The sequence below is a fragment of the Amblyomma americanum genome, chromosome 8 (genome assembly GCF_052857255.1).
Source record: "Amblyomma americanum isolate KBUSLIRL-KWMA chromosome 8, ASM5285725v1, whole genome shotgun sequence".
Taxonomy (NCBI): domain Eukaryota; kingdom Metazoa; phylum Arthropoda; class Arachnida; order Ixodida; family Ixodidae; genus Amblyomma; species Amblyomma americanum.
The window spans coordinates 103,317,951-103,323,250 of NC_135504.1; positions in this window are offsets into that span (position 1 = coordinate 103,317,951).

Below are 5,300 nucleotides of genomic sequence, written 5' to 3' on the forward strand. Positions count from 1 at the left end.
AAAATGCTGCGTCAACTCCGGATACTGTATCACCTAGTTTTATGAAAAGTGCCGGGAGGCAGATGAAGAAGAGTTGCGCCGAATGAGAGCGGAACGAAAGCGGCGGCCTTGTGGAGATGGTGAGCGGCTGGATCTACCAGCTGGCGCAGTGGGCTTCACACGGAGTGGATCGGGATGAGGCGTGTAACGACGCTGGGCGTGGTCGCTGCGGTGTTCGACAAAGAAGGGACGAGGTGGCGGCGAACAATGGCTGCGGCAGTGACGGGAGATGTGTCGGATGCATGAGCACGTAAAACCCATGGACCCAACATAGCACTTCCCGCAGGAGAGTGGAATACCGTATTTGATACCAGTTCTGAAAGTTATATACTTGAACTCATGATTTGTATTTTGAGGCGTTGCGGGTGCGTGCCAGCATTTGAAGCCACATGTGTGCTCGGTAGGGCAGGTACTAGGCTGCACCGAGAGATAAGCGAAGCCTATTTAAAAGCTGCAAAGGAGATGACTGCGTTAGCACGGTATCTGGAAAACTGTTTACTACGTATGCATAAGAGATTTGTTTCCAGTCACACTCTTGTGATAATAACCTGTATTTATGTGTCTCTCTGTAGAGTAAAAAGCATATTTGATGTTTAGTGCTTGTCCTGCGCACTTCTGCTTGTATCCTCGTCTACACAGCTGGTCTTTTCTAATTATTAATCTACAACCAACTAGCCCAGCTTTCAGCTTTGCCGAAGCTACATCCATGGTCAGAGGTAGCGAACCGTGAGGCACATCAAGGTCAATAATATCTGCTAAGAAGTTGCTGGTGCCTTTTAGTTATAACGAAACTGTGAGCTGAAAGAAGTTTATTAGGCTTTTACTTAGCGGGACAAAGGCTATGTTACCGCCGTTCCGAAATCTGATACTATTGAACAGCCGAGGTTGTCAGGTTCGTGTATTTTGAGTATAGTGTCAAATGTGCCTGCGATCGGGCTGAGAGGTAATAGCGAGTTTTTGCGCTTTCAAAGATTTTTCCGTCTTTTAGTTTTTCTGCGCTGTCTGTTACAATTTCCTCAAATCTACCTGCATGGTCAGCGTCCAATCGTTTATAAATCGCGGTATCTTTAATCTCCCTTTCTGTCTCTCAGCAAAATAATCCCTCGGGTTCAAGATTACTGCTGCACTATCTTTATCTGCAAGCTTGATAACAATATCATGAAGGCTGTGTAGTGAATCAATTGCTTTATTTTAATCTTTGGACTTATCGGGACTGAAATAAGTGCGTTTGTAGTACATTTTTAGAATATCTTGTTGTACACAGGATATGGTTAGATCGAGGTATTTGTCGCGTTTAGAAGGTGGGGTCCGCTGCTGATGTGTTGCCGTACGAGTAGACGTGGGCCATTCATGAAAGAACTAGCGCTATCATTGTGCGCGCAGTTTTCTAAATTTTTTAACGACCTAAAATCCACGTACCCGCCTCTCGCTGTAAGAAATTTAAGTCACACGATATTACAGCAATTTCTGCTTCAGATAAGGTACAATTTGATATGTTGACGATGCTTGTTTGAGACGATGCATTAGCACTTACATCACCTGGGAGAGACAATGTGGATCAACGTTATCAGGTAAAAGATGCCTTTTCTAGAACATTATTTCATCAGTTTGCATTTCGGCTGGACAGTTTAGAAGTCGCTGGCTTCAAAACGAGTTTAAGGCCTTTGGTAACAATGGAAGCAGCGAAGTGAGATCCTAGCGTGGACGCGTGAAGTCATCATCGAGCGCTTGTCGTCGGCCAGTGTTTTAACGCGACAGCCTTAAGAACCTCGTTTCGCAGAAAAACTAGAGTGGACGTTGTTGTGGTTAGCGCTGTAACACGAAAATCTCCTAATAAAAAATGTTGTGGAGATACGGGGCAATAGAAGCCAGATCTTTCAGATTTGGAGGCGAGCATGCGCTGAACACACTACCAAACCTTGTTGGTTCGAACTCAATACAAAGCGGACCTTGTGATTGCGTTTTGGTCTTTCACTTCGTGAACTGTCTTTGTGTGCTGATGCGTACATGAATGATTATGAGTATGCAAATTTTTAAACGGGACCCGATAAAAATCGTGTTTTAATCTATAACGCCAGCTCCCTCTGCGGAAAGCTGAAACAAACTCCTCACCCAGCCAGACAAGACCACTCAACTTGCACTCATTTCGTGGGTCCACGACGTCGCCCACACATGAGGACCACACAGGACCCACCTGCCCTAATTCCCAACGGCTGTGGCAAATAGTTGCCTCGCTCTCTCTCTCTACTCTATGAATTATTTCAATTGACTGCCATAAGCTGTGGAAAAGGATTGCCATCTATGTGTAGAGATGAAAGTAAATGCGAATAGCTTGCGCAAAGGTACGATAGGTGGTGACACGATCGTGTTTGGTTTGAGTTAGGGTCTATAGAGTTGTACCTTCCGAAGCGACACAGGCTATCAGGGACGCCGTAGTGGAGGGCTTCTGTAATTTCGGCAACCTGGGGACAATTTGTACGCACATCGCACAGAGATTGGGGATTTTATATTGGAGGAACAGCAGATGAAACCTTTCAAGACGTCAATTGGTCTGAACGCGGAGCCCGGTGATATCACGCCGGTTTCGTCCCTGCGGGCCGCAGCGTGGGGCAGGCAGCGGTAATCAGACAGGTGTACGTCATATTTTGTGCGAGAGTCAATAATAGCGATGTCATGGAGCCCGTGCCGCCGGAGCGCTTGTGTGCTGTTGTTGTCAACAAATGCGACGCCAACGGAGACGCAAAGCTCCATTAGGGCCTCTGTCTTTTCTATATCGCCACGGCTACTGCTGCTGCTGCTGTTGTTGTCAGGAAGAATGAAAAGGAAAGTACACAGGCCTGCCCACTCACTCAAGTTGAGACACAATCGCTGCCACGTGCTGAAACTGGTAGAGCTGAAAGATAGTGGAGAAAAGATTGAAACAAAAGACGGGCACTATTATGTCCTGGGTTGATCCCGGAGGCAGTAAAATACCGGGCCAAGCAGAGGCGGAGGTGACGCAAGCTTGAAGCACTCCGTCACATTTCAAAATACAAGTTTAACTCCTTGGGTCCAAATGGGTCCCGTAGTAAACATTAAATCAGATATTAAGGTATATTCAGATATTACTACAAACTTCCTCCCTTCCCTAATGGTGTGGTTGCGAGGGCCACCGATATGTAAGGCAGTTATTAAGATTTTTTTTTTCCTCTAGAATCACAATCACAACGGAGATTCAGCCCGCCGTAGTGGCATAGTGGTTAAAGTGCTCGTCTACTGAGCCGGGGCATCTGGGTGCGAACTGGACCGCGGCGGTCGCGTTTCGATTGAGGCGAAACGCAAAAGGTGACCATGTGCTGTGCGATGTCAGTGTACCTTAAAGACCCTGTGGAGGCCGCGCAGGAAGGCGACCGCGGCCACATTTATTGACGGCTGCCGAAGAGGAGACAGCAGCGGGGCGCCGGCTGCAGCGTCCAGCCCTCGCCATGGTTCTGATCGTTCGCTGCGGCTCTCGATTCAGGTTCTTCTTTCCCTTCTCGCGTGCTGCTCTGCTACGGCCGCTACCAGGTGGTGCTACAGAGGTCCCCGTTCAGTTCGAACAATGAGTTTGCGCGAGATGAGACGGACTGCAGAAAAAAAAAATGCAAAAAGATGCACATAGACTGAATGAAAAGGAACAGAAGTGAAAGGCTGATCAAGTTCAGCTAATAAATTCTATGCGGGGCCCTCGGGTAGGCGATGAGAGTTCAGGAGGGCGAGCCTGGCTGCTTCGCAGCGGGCGTGCGTTGCTACGACATCGGTGTGTCAGCGTAGTGACTGATCGGAAACGTCGCACAGAGAAGAGCGGGTCACACGTCCACTGCGTGGAAGCGTGGATCAGGACTCACTTGGCGATGGGCTCGATGCGGTGTTATAGTAAGAGCAGGTTAAAAACTGACGGCAGGAAGGACGGCATACTTGCGCTGAAGGGCTTCGTATACGGCGGAGACTTCGAATGTGACGCGGCTGGCCGCGAGGTCGGAACAGGTCTATGGGCTGGTGGCGGTACCGGCGACGCAGCAACGACTTATGTGGCGGGGTGTGTGGCTTGCCGCTACTCTCACGGACTGTCACGCATTCAAGTGTCGCAGTCAACGGAGACAGATCCGGGGTAAGCGAGTGATCAGGGCCGGCCGCACCGATGGGAGCTGACATTGTGCTGACTGCAGCGGAGTGAGTGAAGGCAAAGCAGGAGTGGGGATGGCATCACCACAGTCGGCTGGAAGGGACGGCGCAGACACCAACCAACAGCAGCTGTGACTGCGACGCACGTGTGTCTCGAAGCCTCGTGAAGTACGGTGGCTGCCGTGGTTGTCTCGGCCGTCGCGGTAGCACAGGCATGGTTAGAAGCGTACGATGTACAGCCAGTGGTGTGGCACGATTGAAGCAGTATGCCCGGCGCAACTAGGCGGCGTGGAGTGTGCGTGTGGCTTAGTGCAGGAGACTGAGTTGGCCGCGCCGGAGGCAGGGATGGAGGTTTCGACAAAATGTGCGTGGAAGGCGATGGAGATCCCCAGGCCGAAATACCAGCCGGATAGATGGAGCGCTCGGCGAGTGGTACCTCAACCGGTAATAGCGCGGCAGGACTCACGGCTGGGTGCAATGAGGGCTGGGCTGGCGCCGCTATGGGAGAGGTGCTTGCAGCCGTACTTGCGTCCTGTGGCAAACTATGTGGCGCAGTGCTGCCAGAAAGATGGTGGATTGGAGCACCGTAAAAGTGGAAAAATGCGTCCTTCAATCCATCCAACACGTGGTCGCCCAGAGGCGGAATGTCGAGCTGCTCGAAGACGTTGGCGGGCAGCTTCCGCTTGACAGGAGGTACCGCCAAAGCTGGGACGACACTCCGTTGACGGAGAGCTGGGCATCCACTTGTGTAAACCAAGCAGTGGGGCTGTGCGGGCGGAATGGCCACAGTTGTACGAGGGACGGGTCCTGGGGCGGGATCGGGCGCCACTCATATCGCGGGAGGGCAATGGCGAGGCAGGAACGGAACGGTACAGCGGCGGTGGTCCGGTTGTTAGGGCGTTCGGGCTGTCCTAGGTCAGCACAAAGTGGAGGTCGCGCAGAAAGACGACCGCGGCCACATTTATTGAGGGCTGCCGAAGAGGAGACAGCAGCGGAGCGGCAACGGCAGCGTCCGGCCCTCGCCAAGGTCGTTAATGTTGTTGTTGTTGTTGTTGTTGTTAACCTATCAAAAGATGGCACATACCCACACTGGAGGATCTGCCAAGATTTGGGTCACT